The sequence below is a fragment of the Rhipicephalus sanguineus genome, chromosome 8 (genome assembly GCF_013339695.2).
Source record: "Rhipicephalus sanguineus isolate Rsan-2018 chromosome 8, BIME_Rsan_1.4, whole genome shotgun sequence".
NCBI classification, from domain to species: Eukaryota; Metazoa; Arthropoda; class Arachnida; order Ixodida; family Ixodidae; genus Rhipicephalus; species Rhipicephalus sanguineus.
This window is the reverse complement of record NC_051183.1, coordinates 28039982-28052319: the sequence shown is the minus strand read 5'-3', so window position 1 is coordinate 28052319 and position 12338 is coordinate 28039982. Positions and strand designations below refer to the sequence as shown.

The 12338-nt window shown below is 48.2% G+C and overlaps 1 protein-coding gene across 2 annotated transcripts in view; it reads left to right on the top strand.

Annotated features, from left to right (window-relative positions):
- Positions 1 to 3854: 3854 nt before the first annotated feature.
- Positions 3855 to 12338, top strand: part of LOC119403096 (transcriptional enhancer factor TEF-1-like) — a 217445-nt gene continuing 208961 nt past the window's right edge. Inside the window, exon 1 of one of the 2 annotated variants that reach the window (XM_049418800.1) lies at positions 3855 to 4731. The gene's annotated coding sequence lies outside the window, so the exon portion shown is untranslated. The remainder of the gene's footprint in view (positions 4732 to 12338) is intronic. The other variant, XM_049418798.1, reaches the window with a different exon arrangement.

The following is a 12338-nucleotide window of genomic DNA, read 5'->3' as shown; positions in this document are numbered from 1 at the left end:
ACGTGTGGCGGTGAACTTTTCTTTCGTTGTCCTCCATCCTTGAATGCATACTTGGTGGGAATAAAGGTTTGATTTGAGTCATTGATGCAGAGTGTGGCGGAGTGTGATTACGCCAGGATGAGAAGAATTCTTATGAGTTCTTATGAGTATGAGTGGGACCTGGCTGTGCAGTGTGTTCGAATGAGCTCCGCTGAATATAAAAACTCGTGATTCTTAGTGATATCGGATAAGGAGAACTTTGGTTACTCTGAGCCTGAATGAGTGCAGCTGAGTAGGTTTCCGGTTCGTCTGTGTTGGAGTGAGGCTTTGGCAGAGCAGAATTTTGGTAAGCCTAAGTGCAATTGAGTAAATATTTAGTGAGTAGGAGTTAGCTCAGCTGTGTAGAAGTCTGGGTCCATCTTGGCCTAGCTGAGTCGAAACCCTGTAGCTCATAGTGATGCCGGCTGAGTAGAAATCGGATTAGTCTAAGCGATCCCAGATCAGTAGACTTTTCGTGACCTTGTGTAAGCCCGTCTGAGTGAAATCTTGGTGAGTGTGCATCCGAGTAATTACAAACAAAATATGTAGTTTGTAAGTGAGTCCCACCAATTTTGGCGTCTCGCGTTCACTGCACCCACAAACCACTGTGAATTGCTAGTCCTTCTCATGAGACAGAAGTGGAGAAATGAAGGTCCTCCTGTATACCACATCGACTAGGTGCAGATATGTTGTAGAGAGGCCGAATGAAAGCAGAACTGAACTTTTCATTAGAGAATATAATGGATGTGAAGCCTGCTTAATGTCTAGGATGGCAAAGTGTGACCTAAGTTAATGAAACATAAGTAGAATTATTTATTTATAGGTGCTCCGATGTCATACAAAAGATTTACTGTGCAGTCTAAACCGAACAAGAAGTATTGACAAGGTCCATGTAGGAAGAACTCAGTTGATCAGAAAGGACTATATGTGTAAGTAAGCATCATAGCAGCAGATGCATTTCAAGACTTGTTGAGAACCTTGCGTTACGATCTTTTGTCACTTGCAGTCTCTTATGGCTTTAAGAAATAATACTTTAAGCGAACGGGTCGAATTATGTGCTCGGTGCCAAAAAGGAAGGCCTGCGTCTAGTAAAGAAAACGAGTGATACATCTCTTGCTCAGATGGGCATTGCTGAGTGCCTTCTCAGTGAAGCCAGTACATATGCATGCCCCTGCTAGGATTCACTAATACACTCTTTGCCTCAGGTAATGCAAATACGAATAAGCATGAAACAAAGTAAAATTTTTGAATAAGGAAAATAATGTATAACTATAACATTGTGAGTTTTTGAATGCCATCACTACCCAGATAATAAGGCAAGGTCGGCGCTGTTTCAAAGCCTGACAAGTCGTGGACCTGACATAGTAGATCAGAAGCTTAGCTGTTGCACTGCTAAGCTCGAGGATGCAGGTTCAACACCCAGCCACATTCAATGAGATGGAAAGGCAAAAAAAAAAAAAAAAAGCCGTACCAGATTTACTTACAGGTACAAAGAACCCCGGTTGCTCGAAATTACTAAACAGTCACACACTATGGCGTGCCTCGCGATCATGTCGTAGTTTTGAAACGCATTCAATTGCTTTTTTTTAATATCTCAGGCATAGTCAAGTGGAGTCTGACTGTAGTTTTTCTTCAGAAGTTTTGATACATGAAAGTGTAGCGACCCGCCTCACGCTACTAAGTTCGTTAAAAGCTTATGACGTCAGCAAGGCAAATGTGCGTCAACGATATAACGTAAGAACTGTCTCTATCACGGAGCAACATTTTCTTCGAAATATTCGGAAATTCTACGCACTAAGAAGACACCGACTGCTTCCCAGCCGTTTTCAACGTAGTGTGAAACACATAACGAAAAAAAAAAAAGACTCTTCTTCGAGGAGTGAAATAAGCGTTTATTGAAGTGATGACGCTAATGCTTTCAACCTTCAAAACGCGTGCGCGACAAACACAATGGCCGGAGGCACAGCTGTCCTGAAGGAATGTCACAGCAGTACGTCTCAAAGCGGTTGTGATATGCTGGCGACAAGCGATGAATATGTCGCTTGCTTCGCTTGAGCAAATGTGCTCGCCGGAGAAAATCGCAACCAGTGCTTTGCACTTTGAACGCCAAAATGACATTTTTTTACATATGTAAATGGAGCGTAGAGACACTTTATATGCTTAAGAAGTTTTCGTAGATGCAGGCACCCGCGAAAACTTTCCAGCTGCTCTTTGCAAATACGTTGTAGCAGCGACTTCGACACTTGTCCGAATTAAAAACAAACAAACAAACAAACAAGTATTTCGTTGAATGTGACACTTTACGTTTGCCGCCGGAACAACTGGGATAAGTCCGAATGCAAACGAGTGCGTAGATGTGTCGCAGAACCTGGTCTTATCGCAAGAGGTCAAACCAAGAAAGACACACACGACTAATTGTAACGGGAGTTGCAGTTTTATTTGAGCTATTTCATTCGTCCATATATTCTGTACTGCGCTAGAGGTCATCGGTTTGTAGACTAGCTCTACTGCTATCCTGCCGAAGACGAAGGTGACCTTAAAGGACGACACTGCCAAAGGGTGTTCATCCTGGAGAATGAAAGCCTGACTATAACGATAGAATACTTTTCGTGGATATATTTAAATCGCGTTAAAAGTGAAAACCGGTACGCGCAGCAGGCGAGCTCAGAACCAACGATTAGTTAACACTTGTTGTACGTATTATGCTTTAAAGCACAAACGGGGTGAAATTGAATATGAGTATTGTCATTCCCTTTGTTCTAAGTAAAGAAGTAAGCAGAGAGCGCCTTTCGGGCTTCCAGCAAACGAGCCGGCGCATGCGCGGGCGTCCGGGGCGTTTCCGCGATGACTTCCGTCGTATCGGATTGAAGAGAGCACGCGAGTTGCGCTTGCTGCAAAATAGACTTCTGTTCTGTGGGATTCTACATTCTGAACTCACTGCTGGGTACTCGTTCGTTTCGAAGCTTGCTGGATGCTAAAATGGATAAGCACCTGTGTACGGCAAAGTACTTCTACCAAAAAACGCTTAACTATTGTAAATAATATAGCTAGAACCAGTATAGCGGCACCGCGCTTTGCAAACTTACTATGCCTTTCTACTGTAGGGCATAACGTTCACCATGCAAATCGCTATCGGCTCCCTCCCTGTTTGAAGCTGGCTATAACTGATATCGCTGCGACGAAAAACCTTCAAATGTTTACGGTTCCCGCGTTACCACCGGATAGGCCCTCCATTGCTCAAAACTACCACAAGTGGTTGTCGTCCTGTAAATAAAGTGGATCAAGTTAACAATTTGTCCCTTAAACGCATTAAGTTCGAACAATCCGCAAAGGCATATTTTAAGGCTACAATACCTCGGCAGATCCTTGCAACGACTCACAGCCGAAAGTCTGGGAGTCACAGATCATTGGCGTATCGAGCGTGACCTTACGGTTACACACCTTCCACTGTGTTGGGCATACCTTGAAGAATCGACAGACTGCTGAACCGCAACTTGTAGCGCTGTCAAGAATCAGGTAGTAACGACATCTCGCGCTATTTGCAGCGCTAAGTGAACCCTAACTGCTCTCACCGGCCCACGCGGCGCAGCCGGCGCCCGTAGAGCGGCAGCAGACGCCAGCCGGTTTTTCCACTCTCAGTCTGCCCACCCTGGTCACCCGCTCTCCATGCCGCCATTTTTTTTTTCCCGCGCTCTCTCTCTTTTTCTCTGATTGGACAGAGCCCGCTGCGTCCTCCTCTCCCGTCGCGACGGCGGGTGCTCTTGGCCTCCTGGAGCCAGAAATGCGAGCGACGCCGCGAATGTACGCGCGGAACGTTGCAAAGAACTACCGGCATCTGATGCCGTGACGTCAGGGGCGGAAGTGACGCACTACGCCCCACCCATGCGCGTGCGCCGCTGCGCACTAGGGGCGCCCGCCGTCCGCGTTTTGGGGATTCTTTGTGCCATACTTCGCATTCCAAGCCTGCGGGAGCAGCTGCCGCCTGTGCCGGAGCGTGTGCGAGGAGCGCCGGGCCGTGCGCGCTTCGCTTGTGTGCGTGGAATTTTCTTGACGTCGCTAGCTGCCGCAGCCGCTCGCTCGGCTTTCCCTTGCCTGAACCGTCGACCGGCCGACCGCTCGTACGTCCCAGTTTTTCTTGCGGCCGTCGATTTCTTCTTCTACGGCCGCCGCATCTGAAAGAGAAGTTTGTGTGTTTGTGTGTGTGCGGGGCCACCGTTGACGAAAGCAAAAGCGGGAAACAGTGATAAAGAGAGAGAGAGAGAAAGAAAGGTCTTGTGCTGTGTGTGCACGCGCGTTTTTCTCTGCCACTCGAAAAAGCAAGAGAGAAAATTATAGACGGACCGACCGGTGGACTTTACTACGTGGTCCATCGACGACAACTTTGGCCGTTCTTTCAATTGAGTGTTGACGCTGCCGTTTTTTATCGCCTTTACCAAGTTCTATTTTGCTCTGATCCCACTCACTCCGTAGTTGATTGTTGTTCAGTTCGCAGTGGCCGCCTGGCTTTGTTTTCTCTCAATTTTGCTCCTGTGTTCGTCGTTATACGCTCCGTGAGTTTTTTGTGCTCTACTGGATCTACCAAGCCTCGACTGTTATCACCACAGCCTCGTCATCGTCTCGGTGTGCTGCCACTCTTTTTCGTCGCCGTGTCGCACAGCGAAACAGGACCGGACCTTCTCTGTTTACCGGAGTTTCGTGCCTACGCTCATTGAGGTGAGTCCCCACGACGGTTCACTTTATTTTCGAATCCCGCTCTCAAAACTCGGGGAACATACACGGGGCCGCAGTCGGGCTTACCCTTACCTTCAACGACTACGTTCGAAAGACCGTTGCAGATACTCGTACGATTCAACAAAGCCATGGAGGTCCTTAGATCGAATCCCTGCCCCGTTTGGTCGTCTGCTAAAAAAAAAAGAAACGCGGGCCCTGTGGCGTCTGCTAGCGGCGCAAGCGCTGCGGGGAGGTTTTGCGCCGGAGTCTGCGCAGACTGAAACACTGAAAGGCTTGCTTGGTTGGAGCGTGTTGCCGTCGTCGGCTGTTTATTTTTGTCGCTTGCCACCCCCCCCCCCTACATCCCCTCTCTCCCTCTGTGCGATTGGTTGTCTCCCGTGCGCGCTTGCGGTTACAATGGTGCGATAACCACTCGGCGGCCGTGACATCACTCTCCCGTCGGTTGCCAGCAGGGGCAGCACAGTGCGAACAGTTTGCGCGATACGGGTAATCGGGAGAGAGTTTGAAAAAGCGACGAGTCGGCGGCGGTGGAAAGAGACGTAGACCTTGACTAAAGTTCCGGTTCCTCGTGCCTGCGATGCCTAACGCCGCAAATCTGGGGAGAGGGTGTTTATATTTTGCGACGGGGGGTGAAAATTGCTTACGGAGGGAGTTGCTATCGGTCCCAGTATGCAATGCTTCTGTTCGACCGCCTCACGTTTTGAACGGCGCGTCGTCAGCGTGGAGTGTCTGTGCCTCGAACGGGACGTAGCCCAACGGTCGTTATCTCTTAACCCTGATCTATGCGTTGCGCTGCCCGAAACTGTCTCTAAAAAGACGGAGTTGAACGCCTTTGTTGCGTGAGCTGGAGAATGCTTGCGCAGATGTTTGCCAGGTAGGCTAAGGTAGCGATGACAAGAAAGCAATAATGCAACAATTCTATCCCGATCATTCCGGGATTCGTCACTAGGACGCTTGCGTTATCACCGCGATCGACCGGTTGTAAGCGGCGGTTGATAAGTGTTCGTCAAAAGGAATCGCTACAGATAGCCCACGTCTATGTACGTTGCAGCAGGAACGCCGTGTTTGTTGAAAGGGGACTTACTTGCATGGGACCCTCCTGAGATAGCCATTTAGAGAGGTTCTTTGTCGCTCAAAGCAACCACCTTTGATCATTTTATTCGCGACATTTGTCCTGACTTTGGGATATGCGAAGAACTTTAGCGCGATCTTTCATTTCGCGCTGACAGCGAAACTCGCGAAGTACGCCGCACTTGTTTCGAGCGTCATACACTCGTATCGGACGTGGTCAGAGCATTGTTGACATCTTTGTTTTCCGAAAACGGCGGGTCACTAGTGTACGCACAAAAAAAAAGGTATCTTGACCTACGGGACTCCGTGTGTGTGTGTCGCTGGCAGGCGACTCCGTCGCCTCTCGGTTGGGTTGTTTGTTGACCCGTTGCCTGGCAACCGTGGGCGATGACTATCTGCGCTGCCAGCCCCAGTCCGCCGCCCGCCCGACGTGCTGTCTTTATGGCTGGCCCTTTCCCCAACGTCCGTTGGCGACTAGGCTGAGGGCACCGGTGGAGAGGAGGTTGTGGAAAGAGGAGGGACGAGTCTGCTGCCGTCTGCACCCACGCAAACCCAACTGCCTCGGCAGCTGCGCTGGCGCGGTTGCGAGAAAGCGCCTCTCTCAGGCTGCCCGCACTGCTCTGCGCGGGACACGCTCACTTTAGCCACGCTTCGTTTTTCGTTCTTTTTGCATACGTTTCGCGTGCAGTGCGCGTTGAGTTCTTTCTTGTTGCCTCTGTTTGCTTTCCAGCTGGGCTGCCCCCCCCCCCCTTTTTTTTTCTGGCGGGTTTGTGTTCCCGGTTGCTTGAACCCTCGCGGACGACTTGTGGAAGATGGCAAGTAGGCTTTCGGGACCGTACCTTTGAGGAGGTCTTCACAAGTGTGCATGTGGGTGTTTTATGTCTTGCGGCGTTATCGGCCTTCGATACCCGATCAGGATTGCTCAGTGTTGTCGTTTGCGTTCCACTTGTGGTCATTATACAAACTCAGTGGGAGCACATACTTGCTGCTAAAAAGACACACAGAAGAGGACGACGACACAGCTTCCCGTGTCGACGTCCGTTTCTTCTTCTGTGTACGTCCTTTTAGCGGCAAATATACCTTCAAACACACTCCAATCAGGCCAAGAACAAGTTTTCCACTAGTAACTCAGTGATTGTTTCGGGGTTTCGTTTAAAAGAGGCACGCCTAAGCCGAAGGCAGTTACGTTACTGTGTCCATATCGATGTGCCTGTCTTGCGTTATACTCCAGAATATATATTTTCATTCACTCAACATCGGAATGGACCCTCAGCGCATCCGGAGTCGAAAGCACAATCTCGTGTTCTAAAGCGGTCGTTGACGGTTACGATATCGCTGCTAGCTCTTGTTGCACTTGCCATGAGGTTCCAATCTTCATCCCACCGCAGCACCGCTGCCAGCACTTGTTTATTCTGGCAGTGGTTCGAAGTTGTCTCGTGGAAGCCCTGTAACTCTGCCTTCAGTGACAGTGTCCGGACAAGACACATACAATGCTAACAGCGTTGTGTGTCTTGTCCTTCTTGGTCCCTTCTCTTGCGCTGTTGTTCAAGTACCATGCGCATCAACCAACTCGCCCAGTATCCTACTCCTAGTTCTTTCTCTGACGCAGTTGCGGCGAAGCAGTGCAAATGCTTGTTGGAGGAATAATGACTTGTTTTCCTTTTACATTATTTCCAAGGGCATTATGTAAAATAAGAGGAGGAACTGAATTGTTGTCGCAATGAACGGCATCAGCCAGCGAGAAATCAGTCTTCTAATATTCAAGATATGATTTTATTTCGCTCAAAGCAACACAAGGGCAAATAGGGAGAGACAGAGCACGTGGGCTACTTTCAACAACATGGTTTATTGCAAAGGAAGCACAGATATATCCAGCGGTGGTGCCCACACGCTGCACCAAGATGCCGTGCGCAGGGATGTGCGCATGGTAAGTCGCAACTCACTTATAGCTTGACTTTACGAATGAAGGGGCATTGTTCGAGGGGATCGTTCCTTTGTTTCACAATACTAAATGACATTAATAGACAATTAAACCAAGGAAAGCGTTAGGGACATTATTTGTTTTTTTTTTCCTTTTTTTTACTGCAGTGTAATGATATTGACCTAAATTGAAAGGACTTAAAGCGGACTGAACCCAGAACGGCTTCAGATTAAACCGACGGCAGGGGTGATTTTTCGTCCACATTAATTCCTTTCAGTTTAGGTAAAAAACATCAGACTACAGTTACTGAAACAGCAACTAATGTCCCCTAAGTTTTCCTTCACGTAATTGTCTAGTGGTTTCATTAGGGATGTCTTATGGCTTGCTATGTTATGTTCATTTCACAGACTTGCATAGTGGTGGGGGTAGGTGTGTGTGTGCGTGCGGGAGGAGGGGGGGGTTGGACTGTACTGCAATATTAATAGGTCACCTGATCTCGTCAACGTTACCGTTTACAGTACAACAAAAGTTTGTCCTCGCGTATTCCTTTCTTAGCGTATACGTTTAAAGTTCGCACAGGTATCACCCCGCGGTGCAATACTAATTAGCACAGTCGCCATTTCACATTAAGGAATAAGCGCATTTTACTTTCGCTACCGTTGGTCAAGCCTAGGACGAACTAGAATTACTGCATATGCTACCTTTAGGTAGCAGAGTTGCGCATCTGTTTTCCAACGCCGCTAGCAACCATGCATTGCGGAGAAGCTGACGCTCGGGCCAATTTTTGTATTTCTCGACGCCGCCGCTGCAGCTCACTCAATTAACACTAGTTATCGACAGCCAATGTTTATCGCCGGCCTTCGACACGCCAGACATGTTTATCGGCGACGCGGTAGGCATGTCGCCTGCAAAAATGGAGTGCGACTTCACCGCATAGCTGTGGTTGCTAGCCGGACCTATGCGCTACTCTGCTACCTAAAGGTAGCATATACAGTGACTCTAGGACGAACAGCTCCTGAACGACCGAGCAGCTTTCTAGGTTTCGCTCAATTTTTATTTTTTAAGTGCCATTGAATACTGCTTCAGCACCTTAGCGTGGCACCGCTATTGGAAACACCCGCTCAGGAAGTGCACTTGACATCGATGTACCATTAGATAAGGCGGGCTAGCTATTGTTCCGTTGCACGATATATATGTCTGCGTTGTCTCCAGCGATGCCAATCCTTGGCGAGCCCAGCGGAGGCCTGCATTATGACTTGGGGCGCAAGATTGCGGGGCGCAGTGACCTTCGCACCTTCATTATGTAGTTTTCTTAGTTGTTCAACCGCGATTGTCCTATACTATGATGTGTAATGCCTTGATTATCACTACGCGACCACGTGAACAGGAATTGGCAGTTAACAACGTTTTATTTATTTATTTATTTATTTATTTATTTATTTATTTATTTATTTATTTTATGTTATGATCACTCAGAACTTATCTAAGAGCACCATTGGTAGAACAAATCCATAAGCGTTGTTATGATACCAGGACGGCGGTTCTGTAAGTACGGGATTGTCTTTCGTCCTAACAGGATTTGTGAATCATAATTTGTTACTGCAGTGACGCACTATCACATGTTATATTCTTTGTTTTGTAGAATTATGCGGAGTTTATTTTTGTTTCGATTGTCTCGCGATAGCTATCCGTATATCTTCGAGTGGTGGGCTTGCCGTGCGTTATCCAAACATGAGGAACTAGAGCGTTTCAAGGTTGTATTATAGTAGTTGCATGCCCGTCCTCATAGCTTTTATATATATATATATATATATATATATATATATATATATATATATATATATATATATATACGATTTTGTAAGTGTTTTAACATAATAATCAATAATAACAATAAAATTGTTGGGTTTTGAAGTCTGTAACGTGCTCTTAAACATAAGCACAGGGGCCTCTAGCATTTCGCCTCCATCGAAATGCGAGCGGTATTCGATCCCGCGACCTTTGATTCAGCAGTCGAGCACCACAACCACAAGACCACCGCGGCGAGTAGCTCGTAGTCAGTCACTCACACCTGCGATAACGACCCGCGGTCTCTTTATCGCGAGGTCCCTTGTTTCATTTTTATTCTTTTTTTCTTTTACTAATCTCGCGCCCAGATGCTGTGTCGTCAGTGCGCAGTATTGTCATAAATGCATTTGATCGCATTAAGCCTGCACCTGTAGCAACGGCTCTGGACGCAGTTACACTAAGGGATCTTGAGGCATATGTCCCGTTGATGTCATTCAACTCGCGCATGAGTTAGTGATTCATGCTCACTGCGGAGGAATCTGCATGCTTGCTCATTGCAGTTGTGTTGCTACAGGGTGCTCAGTATGGAAAATGAGAGAGGGGGGGGGGATTATTCTTGGAAGTGGAGTGATTAGCTGCTTCATAAAGGCCACGTGACATGTCTCGTAGATTCCGATGAACTTATTTGTCATCGAATCTTTTCTCTGCAGAGATATATGCGGCGGAACAATATAGCCTGCATTATACATGGGCGTCCGGAGGGGGGTGCAAGGGGGGGGGGGGGGCTGCCCCCCCCCCTCCTCTTGGAATTGCGGATAATATTTTTCTATGCAGTTGCGATAAGCTACACAGCTTAATTAGCACACTCAGGTCCTGGCCTTCAGGTTTGCCGTTGACTGTCGCGCGTTACAAACTACTGACTAATCTTGCCTGTCATGTCACGGCAGTGAAAGAAAGGCTGCCAGTGCTGAATGCCCCCCCCCCCCTTGCGTATGCACCCCTTGCAAAAAGTTCTGCGGACGCCCTTGCCTGCCTACGTTCGTAATTGCCCGCAAAACTCTCTCTGGTGTTCTACGCATGCGCATTACTGGGGCCTCTGATTTATAGCACTCGCATGGACTTCGCGTGAGCTACGCTAGTGACGGTCCAATTTAGTGCGGCACATCAAATCAGCAGCGATGTTCGACGAACATAAACGCAGCTAGAGTGGCGGGGGAATCGAACCCGCACCTTCGAGCTTACCGCCGCGTCGTCAGTCGAAACTAACTTTATGCGCTTTTATTAAACGCCAACGAATTAACGACTGAAACATAAACCTCTACTCATTACACCTTACTGCACCTAATTTCGTTTTCTTGTATGCAGAGAGAGAACGAACGCCGCGTTATCAAGGTACACGTGCGTGTAAATGTAAGTGTACAGCGTTATCACGGTACGCCAACTGGTGTTTCTGATTGCGAGCTGCCTCTGGTATCGACCCTGCGTTGCGAGCGCCATCAATTTGTCGCCGCAATCGAGCATTGCGTGTCCTTATCAGTGTGGGTTCCTCCTCGCACATTATACTATGCGTTTCCTCAGGGAATCTTTATCGGCCTTCTTTATTCGGCGTAGACGCCATTCAAAGTAGGTTGTATTTGTGTGTAACGCGCTCGCAGTAAAAAAAAAGAAGAAGAAGAAAGGAAAACCGGCGGACACGGCTTATGAACGCCGATAAAAACGCTGCTGGGAAACTCGGCTTACCCCCCATTCACACACTTTTGTGGCGACCTGGAAAAACCTCGCTGACGCACCGGCTCCCCCGAGTCGCCGGGTATAAATTTTTTACACTCAGTAGGCGGAAGAAGCGTTGCCTCAGAGATTGGAAACGTTTAATCTCGGAAGCCAGTCCAGTTTCAGGCGTGCCAGCCAGCGACGCCCGTAAAACAATTACGGTGTTTTCCTTGCTAAAACTGCGATGTGATTATGAGTCAGGCGGATAAAGAGGGACTGCGGATTAATTTAGGCCACCTGGTATTCTTTTATTTTAACTCGTGCACTGAAATATAGAAGTACAGGGTTTATATTGCTTAATAAGTACTGGTCGGATAGTTGCTTAGTCATGATGTAATAGTGCAGCTCACATCCAAACACGGATGACGCAGAATAATAGAGAAAACACAGGCGCTGAAAAAAAAGCAAAAAGAAAAAAAGACGAGGCTCTTCTTGCATGTGGCTCGCATAGAGATGCTGCCGCCTTGGCCGGGAATTGATAGTGCATTTACCTGGACTACTTGGCATTGACTTGATTTTTGGCGAATTCATAATACCAGCGAACACACACTACAGATTACGCAGGACGACTGATAGACTTCAAGTGAACTGTAACTGAAATGTGTGTCGTTCTCTGTAGTCTGTAGTGTGTGCTCGCTAGTATTCTGGATTCATCGGGAACCGAACCCGCAACCTCGTGCTCTGCAGCGCCACACCGTAGTCGCTACGCCACGCGTATCTACGCAGACATATCCTCCTCCCTCCCCCCCCTCTTGTTCTTTATTTGCGCTGACCGACCGTCGTGATCGTCGGTGTACGCGTGTTGACCGCCGCCGCCGCCGGCGGCGGGAACGCTTAAGCGCCATCTTGGATTCAGGGAGAATGAGGGGGTAGCGTAGGTCTCTCCGCGTCTGTGGTGTCTGGCTTGGCGCGGTGCAAGAAAAAAAAAAGGGGGGGGGGTGGCGCTGTTGCCGAGACAAGAAAGAAGAGGGAGGAGAGAGAGAAAGAGAAGGCGTTGGGGGGGGGGGGGGTGTTCGCGACACTTGTTGGAAGGTGGATC